This window comes from Salminus brasiliensis, chromosome 21 (genome assembly GCF_030463535.1).
Source record: "Salminus brasiliensis chromosome 21, fSalBra1.hap2, whole genome shotgun sequence".
NCBI lineage: Eukaryota > Metazoa > Chordata > Actinopteri > Characiformes > Bryconidae > Salminus > Salminus brasiliensis.
This window is the reverse complement of record NC_132898.1, coordinates 15,287,454-15,295,510: the sequence shown is the minus strand read 5'-3', so window position 1 is coordinate 15,295,510 and position 8,057 is coordinate 15,287,454.

Here is an 8,057-nt window from a genome sequence, read left to right as displayed (position 1 = left end):
AGAGAGGCCTGTAATGGACATCATAGGTAGACCTCAACTATGAGAGACAAAATGAGAAAAACAAAAAAGTCACATTGTCTGATTTTTAAATAATTTATTTGCAAATAATGGTGGAAAATAAGTATTTGGTCAATAACAAAAGTTAATCTCAAAACTTTGTTATATAACCTTTGTTGGCAATGACAGAGGTCAAACGTTTTCTGTAAGTCTTCACAAGGTTGGCACACACCGTTGCTGGTATGTTGGCCCATTCCTCCATGCAGATCTCCTCTAGAGCAGTGATGTTGTGGGGCTGTCGGCGGGCAACACGGACTTTCAACTCCCTCCAAAGGTTTTCTATGGGGTTGAGATCTGGAGACTGGCTAGGCCACTCCAGGACCTTGAAATGCTTCTTACGAAGCCACTCTATTGTTGCCCTGGCAATATGCTTGGGATCACTGTCATGCTGAAAGACCCAGCCACGTTTCATCTTCAATGCCCTTGCTGATGGAAGGAGGTTTGCACTCAAAATCTCACAATACATGGCTCCATTCATTCTTTCATGTACACAGACCAGTCGTCCTAGTCCCTTTGCAGAGAAACAGCCCCAAAGCATGATGTTGCCACCCCCATGCTTCACAGTTGGTATGGTGTTCTTTGGATGCAACTCAGCATTCACTCTCCTCCAAACACAACGAGTTTCATCTGACCATAAGACATTCTCCCAATACTCTTCCGGAACATCCAAATGCTCTCTAGCAAACTTCAGACGTGCCCGGATATGTACTGGCTTAAGCAGGGGAACACGTCTGGCACTGCAAGATCTGAGTCCCTGGCGGCGTAATGTGTTACTAACGGTAGCCTTTGTAACGTTGGTCCCAGCTTTCTGCAGGTCATTCACTAGGTCCCCCCGTGTGGTTCTGGGATTTTTGCTCATCGTTCTTGTGATCATTTTGACCCCACGATCTTGCATGGAGCCCCTGATCGAGGGAGATTAGCAGTGGTCTTGTAGGTCTCCCATTTTCTGATTATTGCTCCCACAGTAGATTTCTTCACACCAAGCTGCTTGCCTATTGCAGATTCAGTCTTCCCAGCCTGGTGCAGGTCTACAATTTTGTTTCTGGTGTCCTTCGACAGCTCTTTGGTCTTCACCACAGTGGAGTTTGGAGTGTGACTGTTTGAGGTTGTGGGCAGGTGTCTTTTATACTGTTAACAAGTTCAAACAGGTGCCATTAATACATGTAATGAGTGGAGGACAGAGCCTCTTAAAGAAGAAGTTACAGGTCTGTGACAGCCAGAAATCTTGCTTGTTTGTAGGTGACCAAATACTTATTTTCCACCATTATTTGCAAATAAATTCTTTTTAAAAATCAGACAATGTGATTTTCAGAATTTTTTATTTCTCATTTTGTCTCTCATAGTTGAGGTCTACCTATGATGTCAATTACAGGCCTCTCACAATTGGTGACTGATTATATATAACATATATATATATATATATATATATATATATATATATATAACATATATTTAGAATGAATTCTGCCCAGATCATTGGAGATTGGGCGCCTATAGCAGCTTGTTTTAGTCAGCTTGCCTCAACAGTGATCCACCAGCACACGTAGATTTTCTTTTAGCAAGCACACCAGATAGCCCTGCCAGTATAAAAACATATTTCTGATACCCTTATTTACAATTCCACCTTATAACGTAATCCTTGTGCAAAAACCTTCTCGACTGCTCGACTCACCGAGGGGGGCAGCCCTGTTGAGTTTACATATAAAGAGTGCAGTACTAAGATGTTTGAGTCTGACTAGGTGATCTGTCAGTGCGTGATTGTGAAGTCTTTTGTTTTGATCCACAGCTCTCATAAGGACTCTCCCCTCGTGTCTGAAGCTGCCCTACACTGTGGTTCTAACTGTATGTGGCTTGCTGCTGGGAACACTCAGCCTTCATTATCCTGAAGTAAGATCACATTTTTAAGGGTGTGAAATAGAGATGGCACACTGCCAGTTTTTCTGTAACTGATTTTTGAATTTGCTCTACTACTTAAACACTTCATTACCCCATAGGGAAAAAACACCGCTAACCTCACATCACACAGTGTGAGTGTGTGCTGCTTCAGGATAGATTAGTTTTCAGTCTGAAATGCAATCCAGCATTTTATGCAGATGTTGGGTCAATGTGCGTAGCCATCCACACTGATATATGCCATATCTGTTTAAAAAGAAAGATGGAAGAGGAAGATGCTGTTATTTTGATTTAATATTCTGAATCCTGTTCATTTATAACTTATCTCTGTGTTCATAACAACATATTTCCACTCTTATTAAGGCCACAAAAAATGTCAGGTCTTTAAGAAAAAAAGAGTTTTGTATGGCTTACATGATTTATCAGCCTGCAGTTTGTGTAGTTTGTGTAAAGCCACAACTATCCGTTCTAGGTGTGAATCTGAGATAGCTCTGCAGTGTACAACAAAACAAAATCAATGCATTTTTGAAAATGAGTTAAACTGAGAGTAAAATACTGCATGGACATATAAAACTGTGCATTTATGCGATATCACAGATATTAGATCTGGGCAATATGACAGTATTTTATTGTATCATGATAAATTTTGTTACTGTGATAATATGCCTATTATGGGGTCTTTTCCTCCATAATAAGTATATGGAGGAGACGGTTAGTGCTTAATAAACACTGATCAGCTGCAGGTTTCATTAATAACAGTGTAATTAGACTGGTTAAATTAGATAAAGTACAGCAGATGTATTGTGATAAATATAGTGTATATAGTATATAGTCTTTAAATGTCGTGATGTAGTATTTCTATCATATCGCCCAGCCCTAACATATGTTCATATCTCCAAAATAGAAACTTTATGCAAGAAGGAGAAAACCTTAAAGTCAGTGTAAAAAGATTACATTTTAAGTAATTTTGTTGCATTTCTGTTGGTGAAATGTAACACAATGTAAAGAACAAAAATGGAAAAATTAAAAATGTAAATCCAAGATTTTTGTGTGGCGACAGTGATATTCTAGATTCTACTAGAAACTCCTCTGAATGTCTTATCTCTCAGTGTCACTGGTTTAAATGTATAACAGCTCTGTCAGCTGACACCTTGGTGTCTCCTTTTCTTTCAGGTCAGTTACTACACAGAAGAGATCGCAAACATCGGCCCCTGACTCCTACTTCACACATCTATGCCAGTAATTATCTTTAGCTGTGCTTTTGAGATTCACCCACACATGTTCCAGAAGTCTCTTATACAGGTAAGAATGTTCTAGAGTCTACAATAACAGAGCATTGCCATCTGTGTTTAAGAACATTGGTCATTTTTTGTAAAACAGTACTTGTACATGTTCTCCCCCTATATGGCTCTCGGCTGACAAGAGTCTAAGCAGCATTATGTGAGAAATATACAAATATACACAAGCTCTAAGAGACAGAACTGTCACTGAAAGTGAAAGAAGCATGTGGACAAAGACAGTAGTGTAATACATTTGCAGGATTTTACGCAAATATGGCCCGGGTGCCACAGCGTTGCACAGCTCTGGCGAGCAATGTCCTGTCCGCTTCACCCAAGTCACCAAGTGCAGGTTCTGCCGTGGTGTGCCAAGACACTGTTTCGCCTATTATGGCTAGTGGAGCATCAACATGATACATTAGCCCTGTAGCTCCAGTGTGAAAGTAAAGACACATGACATGGCTGATCAATTGCATCTGGGCTGATTTACATATGTGATGTATTCAAACCTGTTTAGGTATAAGTCCATGTTTAATGTTAAATTTGTCCTTTTTTTGGGCAGATTCTGATTCTTGCTGTACCTTGGGTTTTACTCAGCGCCTGTCTGACCGGGGTCTTTACAGTGTAGTTGTATAACCACACTTGGGATTGGTCTGTTGGAAAGATGTTTGGCGCAATCATTAGCACCATTGATCCTGCATTATCAACAGCTGAATTGCACAGCTTGGGTATGTTCCTGCAATCACAATAAAGATGATGTCAGGACAATATGAGATCTATGAATATCTATGAGTGTTAACAATTTGATATATATTAAATATGAATGTATACTAATGTGTGTATCTACCTATCATATAATGATAGGTAGATATAATGATGATAATGATAATATGCTGCTTCAGTAGTTCCGCACTCGTCCACCATCTTTCCTACTGCTGCTTTGCAGCAACCGCATTGTGGTCCATTTGGCCAAAAGTAGACTGCATCAGGGGTTCACTGGTTTTATAGTGCATAGCGCTAGAACACGAGAGGGAGTGTATTATCATGGATAACATAGACGTGTTAACGAATGCTATAGATCATTACAGCCCTGATGTTATTTGGGATAACACATGACCTTGAATGCTCTTTTTTTAAAGGCTTTTATTGTGATTTTACTGTGAAAACACTGTGCTGTTATCACAAATATCAGCACAACACTTCTCATCTAGTCAGATTGTGAGGTTGGAACTAACCAACTGTAGTATAAAGGGAATCTAATTTGCCTTCTGAGAATTCGGGCCACACTACAAAATTGCTGACACCCTAAATAGAACACTAAACAGTGAGCAGGGGCGGATTCAGAGACAGCTGTCCTTTCTTTTTGACAGGAACGGCTAAGCATCTGATTCTGATTACAGAGAGCGAGATGTTGTTTAGTGATGGAACTGCCTTCATCATGTTTAAAATGTTTAAAGACCTGGCCATCGGTCATGGCCACATTGATGGTAGTCTTCATATCTTCATAAATATATCTATATCTCTTCAGTTGTTTCAGCTTCCTGAATATAGCTGTATTTTTGTCCCACAGCATTTGTCTGTGAAACTGATGGTGAAAGTTTTGGGGACTCCTCTTCTGGGATTTGTTGGGTTGGGTCAAAGATCACCAACTATTGGCTTTCACACATCTTCAGTGACATGGTCACTGAAATAATGGTCAGCCTCTCGATGACGTACATCCCGTTCTATCTGGGTAAGTGATTTTTGAAGGCGTTTGTTTAGTGTGTGATCTGAATGTCCCAGTTTCCCATCTCAGTGTGACATTATCGTTTCTAGTGAAGTGGTGGAGAGAGTGTTCAACATGATGCTTATTTGAGCAGTTAATAATCATCTTCATGATTCCAGAGGTTTTTGGAAAAGCCGTCCCTGATCGTTTTTTTGACCACATTCTCTGTTCCTCTGTGCTGCATGTGGATGTAATGAGTACAAATATTAACATCTGTCCTTCGACAGCTCAGTGGTTGGGAATGTCTGGCGTTATTACCATTCTCATAATGGGTCTTTTTATTGACACGGTCAACTTCAGTCCTGAAATTAAAGTCATTCTCTTATGATCAGTGCCTTGAAGGAATCGTCCAGCATTTTTCCATCTGATCTCTGTCTGCTATAATATAAAGCATAGAAAAATAAATCCAGATGAAAGCGCTGTATTGAACAATGCAGTATCTAATGTCTATGATGTAAATAGTAATCAACTTTTCAGATATATTAACCTGTACATTTTAAACTGTGCATCTATAGAGTAAGTTAATGTGTATCTATATTTTTATCATTTTTCTGATGGGCAGTTTTCGGTCCAAAGATTATGTCATGCATGTTTCAGCATTATGTTCTGTGGCTGTAATTTCAATTTCAATTTCAAGTCCTGCTTAAATGTTTAAAATTAAATGTAAAATTAAATGTTTATTTTCTAATTTTTATTTCATTTCCTGATTTCGTGCAGGATTTGGGAACTGTTGACATACCTGGCCAATACAATGATCTTCTTCATCATTGGACTTATCACTTCCCAAGCGTTTCAGCACATGGTTCTCTATGACTGGCTCTACATTTTGGCACTTTTCCCTGCCATTACCGTTACAAGGTGTGTCTTACACAAAATGAATTTTTTATTTTGACCCTTGTTCACTGTTAGCATTTCTATGTATTATTACTATCCATATTATTTAGGAAAGGTGGCATACACCGATCACCCCCAATATTGAGCATCACCCCCTTGTTCCATCCCAGTAGATTTGACCATTCGAGGCATGGATTCCACAAGACCTCTAAAGATGTCCTGTGGTATCTGACATCAAATCTAACGTTGGCAGCAGATCCTTTAAGTGCTGTAAGTTGTAAGAGGTGGGACCTCCATGTGCATCAGCGAGCCTTCTGTATCCAATGCCGGTTCACCGGTTACTTTTAATGAGTACTGACTGCACACCAGAAAAACCCTGAATGCATGCCTGATATTTCTGAGATGTTCTGATAAAGTATCCCGGATTCTCATTTTCACTGCTTCAAAACATTACCTACAGGGGCTGACTGTTTACTTGCTAATATATTTACCCCTTGACAGGAGACACTGTAGAAGATAGTCAGTGGTTTTACTTTATCTGTCTGTGTTGCTAATGTTATGGCTGATTGGGGTATATATGAGTTTATTATTATTAATATCAATAAAGGGAATCTGCAGTCTACTAACATGCATGCTGATATGTCCTTGCAGGCTGTTGACAGTTTTTCTGCTATCGCCCGTCCTGTCCTGCGTTGGATATGGCTTTAACTGGCGCTGGGCTTTAGTTTGTGTCTGGGGTGCAACCAGAGGTTTTTTTTTTTTTTTTTTGCCTGAGCCTGACACTAATGGCTTTTCAGGCTGAAGGACTGGAGAAACTACTAGTACGAGACAAGGTAATTAGTCCCAAAAAAGACCTTAGATAAAGTACACAGCGATTAGAACTGCTTCAAACTGAGTGTCTACTTGTAATGAACTCTATACAATATTAGAATAAACCCACATAAACATAAAGTCAGTGGTCAGAATGTGCTGTTGGTCAGTAAAGTTATAGATATGTAAGAACACAGCTTTGGTTGCTGGTAAGGAGAAAAGAAATCTTTAAATGCAGCATTAGGATTTAGAAGGCATAAATGCTCTGTTTATACATATATTTACAGGTATTTTGTGGTTTATTAGAAATGTATTTATTCTCTATGTTCCAGATTTTAGTGCTTTCCTGCTGAGTGGTTATTCTTACCCTTGTTATTAACGGATCCACAACAAGCCTGTTTTTTAGGCTAATCGGTAAGACTTAACATTAAGACTACGTTCACACAGCTCCATTGGCCCAAATTGTTATCGATTCAGTGTGTGTTTTGCCATTCACACTTCTGCACGCATAGCCCTGCTGTGTAAACACAGCCTTAGAAGTTTGTTTTTCTGCTGTTTTTGCAGCATCCAAATAAAATGTGTCTTGTTTGAATGGAAAAGATGAGGTTAGCAGATTTATTGACCATCTCTCCTCATGTTGGCAGGCATCAGTGATATTTCTCAGGCAAAACAAAAGACTGTGCACAGGCTGTTGCAGACCATGGAGGAGTCCACCGAGAACATCATCAACAAGCTCAAAGCTGACTGATCTATGTTCAATGTCAACTGGAAGATGGTAACACGGCTTGTACGCATTAAGAGCCCGTACGAAACTTCTGGAAAAAAGGTATGTGAATGAAGAGAGATTCCCCCACAGTCCAGGTTTCAGGTTATTATCAGGAGTCAATTCAGCATTTACCACCTGCAGCAGTTCTTTTTGTTGTTGGTGAAAGTAACATGTGCTGGAGACTCTTCAGTTGGTCCTCTTTGCTTTGATGCAGTTTTAAACACTCGTTGCATTCTCTCAAGCAGCTGTTGTTACATTTTTGGTTATAAATTGATACATAAGCATCAACTTTGCTGTTCACATTTGTCCTTAAAATCAATTTTAAGCATTTAAAGGGCCAATATTAATCTAATTTTACAGAACAAACTGGACTTATATGAATACATTAAAGGGAATTACTTATAGAATGTTATATTTATGATAAGTGTTGATGGTGACTTGATTTGAAATACAAGCCAGCAGTGTTTTAAAGATCTTCATTAATATTTTACAGTTTATGCACATCAGTAATGTATATTGTGTCAACACCAAAGTTCATTTTTGTCATGTGGAACCGCTTGGCTTTTGTTTTGTTTGTTTGTTTTTTTTAAACCACGATATCGATGATGAACCCTATAAGTAATGCTGTCTCATTCTCAGCCCAAATAATATGCTG